Source organism: Oryzias melastigma, linkage group LG3 (assembly GCF_002922805.2).
Source record: "Oryzias melastigma strain HK-1 linkage group LG3, ASM292280v2, whole genome shotgun sequence".
NCBI lineage: Eukaryota > Metazoa > Chordata > Actinopteri > Beloniformes > Adrianichthyidae > Oryzias > Oryzias melastigma.
Window position 1 is genome coordinate 29,183,259 of NC_050514.1, and position 10,608 is coordinate 29,193,866.

Below are 10,608 nucleotides of genomic sequence, written 5' to 3' on the forward strand. Positions count from 1 at the left end.
GTGTGGCTGCTCTGCTGCCTCAGGTGTGGCTGCTCTGCTGCCTCAGGTGTGGCTGCTCTGCTGCCTCAGGTGTGGCTGCTCTGCTGCTCTTTCACACTTGGTCCACCAAAAAACAGGTTTTGTTCAAAAACCACTGGACCTAGACAGCTCAAACCTGGATTAAATTATGCTTTGGATAATTAAAAAATTGTGAACATTTTAAATATGATGACTTTTATCACTTTTTTGCACTCTGACCACCTAAGAACAGAAAACCTAATTTAATCCAGGTTTGAGGTTTCTAGGTCCTGCAGTTTTTGAACATGACCTATTTTCTGGGTGGTCAAAGTATGAAAAATACAGTGAAATGGCAAATCAGAAGCTGTAATTTGGAAGCTAACTTCAGCGTCGTAACAACAACAACCATTTAAAAGTAGTGGAAAAGCTACATTTAGCGATGTTGGAAATAAACAGCACTTTATTCATTCTAAGTTTTTTTTTTTTCTTATGCCAAAAAATGTTTTGTTGTGGAAATCAGACAATATTGATTGTTCCCTTTAAGAACAAATATTGCATAATTTAACAAAAGAAAATCAGCTTTACTTTGCTTGGGTAAAAGCAAGTTGTATTTAAGATGCAGCTGGAGTGCTTAGTTTTGTGATGATTAAATTCAATAAATTTGAGCATTAACTTATGTGATAGTCTGCCAGAGCCACTATATTTATTTTGTGTGTCTATTGATTGTTACTTGACAATTTGAGCAACTGTTGATTTTTTGCCCTGTGGTGACATGTTTTGGATCAATTGCCGTTTCTGCAATTTGTATGACTTATATGGTTTGTAGCTGATGTTTTACACTAGTCAGATTACTGTTAGTCTAATCCAGTGATACATTCATCGATTTATATGATATGGACAATTCACATCAAGGGGCATTTATCCTGACAATTATATGCCGGAATATAGCAACAATGCTAATTTACGTCCGTTGTCCGTCTAAAAGATAATACAAGAACTTAATTAGACAGTGGAGCACCTCACGTGGCAGTAGACTAGTGGAAAGTTGACAGTCAATGTTTCCTTTCAACCAATATTTGAGCCGAGTCTCAAAAGTTTGTAATATGGGAAATTTCTCCACAGAGAGTGCGAGACTGTTCCAGATGGCACTAGTCTTTTCAGAAAGATTTTTTTCCAAAAGCTGTCTTTCTGTCTGGAACTTCAAAGTACTCTCTGTAGAGGTGGCCCTGGTCCTCCAATGTGATCTTTTTTTTTTTAAGGAAGTCAGACTTGGGAGGTGGGGCAAGTCCATGTATCAGCTTGTAAATTACACAATAAAGTGTTTAAAGTTCTCAAAACTGAATAGGTTGTAGAGTCTTGGGATATATCACAATTTGTATCATGTCGTAAAACATGTATTGTGATACATGTAGTGTAAATGTGGCATTTTTGGTTTTAATCAAAGACATTTACTGATTTTTTCATAGTGATTCTAGAACTTTACGAGTATTTACACCTATCAGTGACCAGCATTTTCAATGTGTGACACAATCATTGAACACAAAAAGCATTCTGGCAGCAACAACTGTTACAGAAGGTTGAGCTGCCAAGAACAATTTAAGTTAGATTTCAGTGCCATAGATATGCGTTTTATGTGGCTTTGGAAATACAGTGTTGAATCAAGTGTTGCACCAAAGTATTTGAATAGTTCCTGACTTCTTAAAAATACCCCTGAATCTTTGATATCCAGTTATTGTTGTGTGAACATACAATGGCAAGATTTTCAAAGAAACTAATTTTCAGAAACATACTCTTAAATTTTTAAAACATTACTAAAAAGAACAAATAAATGTACACTCAGGTCTAAATCAACTTTCTTGTTCTTTTACTTAAGAATTAGCACCATCAGTAAACTTTCGCTTTGATTTTGGTGCCATGTTTAGATGATAAGTCTGTTTCATGGCAGTTTTATTTGGTTATTAATGTTTTTGTGACTGTAACCATATTTACTTGTCCTGCCAAGCTGACTTTCTCAAGTCCTTGGATGAGTGAGTCTAAAGACATCAAACTCGGTACATATTGCAGAGATTTAAGTGCAGCTCTTTTTTCAGATCGGTGTCTGGCCATTAAGCAAATTGACTATGAAAAATGATCAGAAGTCTCATTTTTCAAATTTGTCACTGAATTTTTCATTTTATTAGAGTTTGAAAGTCCTTGGTACATTGGCTTGATGTGTTTTCTTTTAATTCTTTTTTGTTTTTTTCTTTGCCAAAAAACTGAAAGTAACCTTTTTAAATCAAAATAGTTGCACACCTCTGTAAAAAAGAAAAAAAGAGCAAACATAGTTGTCCAGATGCCATGTTCTTTACTTTTCAGCCACTCCTTGTAGGGGTAGTGCTCCAAGTCGTCAATCCTCTCCTCTGCATCCGCATCGCTCATACCAGCCACTCTGATGCCCTTTTCCTCTAGGCCTTTTTCCTGGTCACTCCAACCTCAGCATCATTTTACCAACATCATCACTGTCTATCCTATTCTGTGTTTGGCATTCCTGTATTTGTTTTCAAAGCATCTAAGATGATCTGTCCCTGTGAGGGATTCATTCCTGACGCTGTCCATCCTGGTCACTCCCAAAGAGAACGTCAACACCTCCATTTCTACTACCAACAGCTCTGCATCAGAGTCTCTAAACCAACAACATGGCTGCTCTCACCTGTCTTCTTCATCTTTCTTTTCATTCTTGCTGACACTCCTTTGTTATACGTCACATTTGAAATCTTCCTCCACTTGTACCAACCTTCACTTGACCTTCACTTGATCACCTCTTTCTCTAATTTACCATTGCTTTGACTGTTGACCCTAATGCCTCACTTCCACTGAGTGATCCAGACTGGACTGGATCGGGCCAGACTGGACTTTTGAGCATTTCCATTACAAAATAGACCGGTTAAGCAGGACCGACTGGTACCATTTCTGGTCCCAGTTGGTTGCAGGTCCATAGAAAAATGGAATGGGCCTGTAAGGGCGGAGCTTCTGTCGTCACACGATGTACAGTAACCCATTGATTGGCGGAAAGGTTTTACTACAACAGCAAGAGTCTGACTTGTGCTTTTCCCAACTCAAGATCCAAACCGAAAGTTTTTTGTTCTCTTTTCGACCGTATTCTTCTTTGCCCCCCACAATCTTCTTGCAAAGAATAATACATTCTTAACATTCAGCAATCCCCCTTATTCGCGGTGGTTGGGGAATCGACTGTTCCGCAGAGGCTGGCTTTATCCATAATAAAGACCCGCTCTGGATTATAATTATCCTCTGCAATTTAAAAAAAAGTTTTCAGTCCGTTTCTGAGTCAACCGATGCAGCTTCTCTTTTGCTGTAGTCACCCCATTTTGACACACAGCTACATCATCAGTCTACACCTCACATGCACCTTGATGTTCCAACGCTCAATAGAAACGCTTACTTGAATTGCCTGGACGATTCTAAACCAGCCAAGAGGGGACTGGTTTGGTCCGTACCGCTCAGTTGAAATGAGGTGGTACGTAAGTGTTTAAAGTCCTCCTCATTCTTCACCTTCTCCCTGTTACCTCACTGTCTTACTTGTGTTCATCTCATTTACTCACAGAGACTCTAACTTTCTGCAGCTGACCTTCATTTCTCTCTTTTCCAGAGCAAGCCCTTAAGATGTTCCTCCACTGCTTTCTGCTCTCACTACAGATCACAATGTCATCTGCAAACATAATGGTCCACATTGATACCTGTATACTCTCATCTGTCAGACCATACCTGCTTCTTCCTTTTCTACCTCATCAATATTATGAGTCTTTTTCCATAGTGAGCATTATTGTTTTTTCAAAGATTTCCCACTTTATTACTTTTTTATCACTTGTGTGCATCATTTCTAAAGTCTGTAAATGTATTTTTTAGGTGTCTGAACCAATGCAATGATGGTTTCCTTAAAAAATAAAGACATTTTAAAATACCCTGTCTAAAATTTCACCTGTTTTTATCTGGTTGCTATGTGACAGTTAGAAGCTGACCAATGTTACATTTCTGGTGGTTCCAGGGTACAAATTTCAAGTGGATGCATATATCGGCGCCAGCGCATCCACACGAAGCTTCTTCAACATCCTCACACTTGTCTACATAATTTATCCTCAATGCTGTAAATTCCCTCACAACTTGTGCACAAATTCACAGACATTACAGCACAGTTGGCATCTATTTCAGTGTTCTCAGTACAGATGGGGGTGTAGGAGGGATTTAATGAGGTGTGTGTACGTGTTGGAGGGTGTTGGTGGGGGTAATTGTCAGCCTGCTGGTAAATTCTGTCCTTTTTAACCTCTCACTTCCACCTGGATCATCACCTCTCAGCTTCCAGCTGGGTTTCTTCATGTGTTTTACAGTGTTAATGAAATGTCACACACATGCAGCATATTGTACAGGCTAAACCATTCACCACATCGTGCACAGCAGAAGTCACCATATTGTGGAGGTTCTTGTGCAATTTGTTATGTAGTTATTTGAATTGTTCTTTGTACAGCACTTGCATTTAACCTGAAAAGAATGACCCACTTTCAGGCTCAACACCTTATTGCCTCTGACAGCAAGTTAATCACTCATCACAGCACATAAAGAGAAAAAAAAATAAAAAAAAAAAACTAAATGAAAACAACTAGCAGTACAGGCAGGACAAATATTGAATCATGCTGTTTGATAGAAAGCAAACCTGATTCATCACTTCAGTAGGTTGTTATCACTTTCTATTTATTTTTTTTAAAGGTGAAATATTTTGCTTAAAGCTATCCGCAGTTGTCACAGTGGCTGAGTGTCAGAAGCTGTGTGTCTGAAAAACACAGATAATGAATTAACATATGGTGAAAATTAAGAAGTGAAATGTATTCCACTGCAAGGTGCGCCTGTTATAACAACAAAGGAAAGGAAAATGGAAGCAGCTGCGCTAAATGTTCAATAAGCTGGTTCACTTTTGGTAAGGTGTTTGTGTTTTAGTGTGGACTTTTATACAGATTATTTATGTATCATTCATTTTTTTTTTGTTGTGGTTGGATTGATCCGTTTTTGGAGGATTCTGGATTATAGACATTATATTAAGGTGTTATTCAAACTGTTTTGAAGTTTTGTGCATTTTTATACTGTTTTATTTTGAAAGTGTCATGTACTTTACTGTACTACTTATTTTGGCTTCCTGGGGGAATTTCCCATCACTCAATTATTCATATTTACTGATTGAATGTTTTCCAAACTTTTTGTCTTCAGGTTGTGATTTTTTTTTTTTTTTTTTGGTTTGATGTTTGTTTTGTCAAGCAAGCAAAAGTAAAAAAAAAAACAAAAAAAACATGGATGGTATTCTATTTCTGTTTTTTCCCTTTACTTTGAAGATGTTTCTCTTTTCTATCCATGTAATTGCTTTATCTTTTTTTAAAATTCATCACAAATCATCACAATGTGAGGACCAACTTGTTTCCATGGATCGGGAAGAGCTAATTCCCAGAGATCAGGGTTAGAAGAATGCTAAGAGATGCAGTGAAACATCGCTTTGGGGTTGTTTTTTGTGAGGAATTAACATTATAATATATCCTTCAGTTGAAAAAAGTGGATTTTGCATGATATAGGCCCTTTAAGTTTCTGTTTTTGATTGGATTATGATGCATGATGCTTACTGACTCATGATAAAACTGTGAGTATGGATGAGACAAGTGGTGCAGAGATGTAAGAACACATTTTTTAAGCCTTCTATTGTTGTAAACTTCTCATGTTGTTAGTCAGATTGGTGCCCACTGAAAGACCCCAGTGCATGACTACTAATGAAGTCGTCAGTTAAACTGATCAGTCCCTAAATTCAACTCTTCACTTGGTTCTCTGTCTTTTCAATCTGCTGTAGCCAGAAACTGAAATGACATCCAAAAATAAAATCACTTTTATTTCTCAAGCAGATTTTAAAACCCATCTTAATGATAAATGCTGCTGTTACACAGTGCAATGATTTTAGGGTTTTATATTTTTAGACTGTTTTTTTCTGATTCTATTCTATTTTATTTCTTGTCCTTGTAACCCCTTTCTTTCTTTTCTCAAAAGGTCTCGACTTTTGCCAGGCCACGGTTGTAAATAAGAATGTTGTTCTTCATCTGCCTTTCCTGGATGAATAAATAAGTAAATAAATAAACTATGCATTGTGCCAAAAAGCAACAAGCGTTAAAATACAACTCAATGACACGTCCAGCAAACATCCCAAATCTCAATCTGATTGAAAAGTTATGCTGGAAATGAATTAAGAATGGTCGATGATGAGGCTCTGTGCTGCAAAACTGATCTGTCAGATGCTGGATGAGATCGTTGGAACTTGACTGATAAAAATTATTGATATTTATCAATGTAGTCTGTAGTGAAAAGGTTTCCAATGACCATGCAAGAAGCCCAACAGGTGTGTAGTAATATAATAATTGCAGCTATTCAAATGTCATCGGTATTTTTATGAAGTATTCACCTGCTATCTTAAGAAGCAAAACAAAACAGGTACATAAACATATTTGTAGAGTGGAAAATTCACACAACAAATGTCAGTTTATGCTTTGAAAAAAGTGAAAAGCCAAACAGAATAGGCAGCTCACAGAATTATGAAAAATATTTTATTAACATACTACATAGAAATGTTTTGGTTTATAACTTTGGATTATTTTTAATAACCCAAACTTTTATATATACAGCACCTTTTACCAAACAAATCCTTATCAAAATCCAACCTTTTCAACCGTCACATCCCAAGGAGCTTTGACCAGGTACGGAGGAAGGCTGGAGATATTGAGTCTAAGCAGACCAATTTTTCCTCCTCAAGTGTCAATGCAACTGTTTTTAACTGTGGACATAAGGTCCCTGGTGCCAGATGGGGCAACAAAACACAATCAATGTTGGAAGTATGGGATGCCTGCAAGTTGAAGAAGAAGTTGTATAGTACCTGCATTCACTTTGAAGCAGTCGACTGGTGTTGGCAATCTAAACAGTTGCAGAAAAAAAAAAAAAAAAAAAAAAAAAAACTCTGGCATTGGGTGGATAATTGGCCAGCCTACATGAAACGGGAAATGGGAGAGGACTAAAGACCTTAACTGAGGAAAGTTGGAGGAAACACGTTGATGATGTCCTTAAACTGACTGACACTCCTTCTGCTGTGGAAGCAGAGTCCAAGGACCCAGAAGCTACTTGGAAAAGTCTCCTGGGGGGATTGAGGTACGTTTAGGGTACCTCTTGTCTGTTACAGAGCTGTCTTGGCTAACACACCTTTGTGACTTTTCTTGGCATCCATCTTCCAAACCTTCTGAATCCTGTTTTGGGGTCACGGGGCCACTACTTTTAGGATAAGGTACACCCTGGACAGGTTGTCAGTCACATACTCACATACTCTCTGTCACATTCACACTGAGTAGTCCATGGATAGGTAACTCGAGGGCTGTGTTCCTTAATGCCTTTCAACATCCCCTGCTCTGGCATGTTCTAATTGGCTGGACACACTTGAACCAGATAATGACCAAGTAATCAGTTACGAGTAAGACTTGGATATCTGGCCCTCGAGGCCTGGAGTTGCTTATCCCTAATTTAGACTAATCAATTATCGTTTTAGGAAACTACCCAGAACAAAGCTTTGTCAATATGCTTTCCAATCTTTGGATTTTGGGGAAAATAGCAAGTCTTTCCGAGACTTGCTAAAGTCCAAGTCAGGCCATGAGTTATTGATGTTAAAGTCCAAGTCAAGTCGCAAATTATGGATGTTAAAGTCCGAGTCAGGTGACCAGTTGTTGATGTTGAAGTCAAAGTCAAGTCACGAGTTATTGATGTTAAAGTTCTAGTCAAGTCACGAGCTATTGATCTTGAAGTCAGAGTCAAGTCACGAGTTATTGATGTTAAAGCCCAAATCAAAAAGTTAAAGTTAATCACGTCACAAGTTATCAATGTAAAAGTCACGAGTTACTGATGTAAAAATCAGAGTCAAGTGCCGAGCTATTAATGGTCAAGTCCAAGTCAAGTCACAAGTTATTGATTTAATGTCAGTCAAGTCACCAGTTATTGATGTTAAAGTCGGAGTCAAGTCACAAATTATTGATGTTAAAGTTAATCACGTCACAAGTTATCAATGTAAAAGTCAGAGTTAAGTCACCAGTTATTGATGTTAAAGTCCAAGTCAAGTCACGAGTTACTGCCGTTGGAGTCCAAGCTAACTCTAAAGTTGTCAAATTCATGACTCGAGTCTGCTTCGTCGAGTCCAAGTTATATGACTCAAGTTCACACCGCTCCTGTTAGCGCTCATAAATAGGTCTGGGAATTCTGATTAATGCTTTTAAAAATAAACAAAAAAGTCCTAAAATCCACTCTAATACAGCAATCCAGCTCAGGGAAACAACACAGCAGTCTCACATAATGAAATAAAACTAAACAATTATGAAGTAGAACATTAGAGTTTTTTACTTTACTGCCTTGCCATTTGAATTCCCTATTAAAATATTCAAAATGATCCTGCATCAACTGTGGTGCAGTTCCTGATGCTCCAGAGCAACGACTTCATCCAAAAAAGTATTTTTATCTACTTTTAGAAATAAACATTTTATGGGAATGATTCTCAGATATCTGTTGGCTTATTATCAAGTGTTTATTCTTGGCAAAAATTACTAGTGTTTCCTTGTTGCTAAATGGGACTTCAGGAAATAATATGATTTAGCCAACCGCAGCAAACGTAATAAAGGACTAGCAGCAGTTCTGGGCGTGATGATGCTGAGCCAATGCTGCACAAAAGAAATAAATAAATTAAGAAAACAAGTTTTTGGGAGTAAATTGATGTCTGTTCCTGCACTGTTTAAAGTGAAATGCAGGGGCTTTACTGTGACAGTAATGGCCACATTGACTCCAAACACATGCAGTATCAGCGGTAACCTTTTGACTCCTGATTTCCCTCCCACACCATCACATCCTATGATAATCTGCATGGTTGACACCCACGGTTGTTAGGTTTCAGATCTGAGTTTGTCATAGGTGTTAATGATTCACCGAACAACCAAGGTCACATCTGATGTCGCACACTGTTTTCAGGTTATTCTCACAAACCCAGAGAAAACGTCTCACACGACTTTGGTCAGACAAAGCTTGTGGAAACGCAGCACTCCGGGTATTTACTGGACAATGAACGTGGTCTCAGCCTTCTGAGACACTCGCTCTCTCAGCTGTGTAAGGACTTAAGCCAGACCAGCTCAGGCCTTTGATACACATCGACTCCGAGCTCAGAGGACAGAGTCAGACACAAAGACTGGGTCTGAGTGTGGGGGTGGAGCTGAAAAGTAAAAGATCTAAGTGCTTTTCCTTTAGGAATTGTGTAGGGGTGGATTTACTAAAAGTGTAACACAAGTAAATGAACATGTCACGTCACTGTCGGCCATGTTTCAAAATTTACATCTTTTTCTCCATAGAATCATGTATGTATCAACCAACAGATATTTCCATATGGTATAAAACAAGTTTTTGTAAACAAGCAAAATAATGATAAAAAATAACTACATAAATAAAGCAGAAGTATAAAACTTAACTGCAGACTTTATGATCATCTGACCATACACTGCATTCCAAATTCTGCAAACTGTATTTAAGTGTAAAAAAAATCAAATTATTTGTTTTTCAATGAAACTCATGGATGATTTTGTGTCTCAGGACTCTTTGGATCACTGAAATAAAAGAATAATAATAATAATCTCAGACACCTGTGATAAATGGTCTTCCAGGTGAGTTCAATTAAAGGACAAACTACTAAAGAAGGATGTTCCCCATTATTAAGCAGACCAGCATTTTTAAGCAATACGGGGAAGAAAAAGGATCTCTCTGCTGCCCTTGTTACCCCATGGCAGTCCCCTTGAATGAGACCCTCAATCTCAGTTGCCTCAGTGGAGCCTCTCAGTGGTGACAGTTGGTGAGTTAGCATCCTCTTACTGGTTGGTTCTGTGATGGACTGATTTCAGCTTTTTGTTTTATTTTATTTTAAAACCATCTGCACTTCTGCAGTAAAACATTTCTCTCAGTTGGAATGCTTAACTATCATTTTAAATCTTCATTTTACTCTTTAGTTCCCAGCTTGCAAGTTTTTACCATATTTTTTAATCTTTTTTTTCATTAAAATGTTGTCATTTACCTCATTTAGAGCTAGGTTTTAACATTTTTTAAACTCTTTTTGGACTTGTTTTGCTTGGTAAAATATTTTCATGATATTTCATTGTAGGGTTAGAAAGCACTTATAACTGCTGAGATTTGGTCATCTGCTGAGAGAAATCTCTTAATTGTGTGTGTTACAGCTGTCCAGGCTTCTGGTTTTAAATTAAAACATTTTCTTAAAGTTGTTCTCCGAAGAAAATCCTGTTTTTTGAGTTTTTAACATCTGGTGTGGCATTTTTCTTATGAAAAATAACAAATGTAGTAAGAAATCATTTCATTTTTGCATTTCCAAGTATTTCTCCTTTTAAATTGCTGTCAATCAAACTGTGGCAGACAGACTCTGCTTGAATTAATGAAACATTTTTACGTCACAACAGCTCTGCTGCACATGTAAAACACCTCTGCTAGCATGCCTAGCTCAGGTGCTGCAGAAGA

The 10,608-nt window shown here is 37.6% G+C and overlaps 1 long non-coding RNA gene across 1 annotated transcript in view; it reads left to right on the top strand.

The window, feature by feature from the left end:
* The first annotated feature begins 9,675 nt into the window (after window positions 1-9,675).
* LOC112160357 overlaps window positions 9,676-10,608 on the top strand; it is a 13,351-nt gene continuing 12,418 nt past the window's right edge. The window contains exon 1 of the long non-coding RNA XR_002921650.2: window positions 9,676-9,934. This is a non-coding gene — a long non-coding RNA (uncharacterized LOC112160357). The remainder of the gene's footprint in view (window positions 9,935-10,608) is intronic.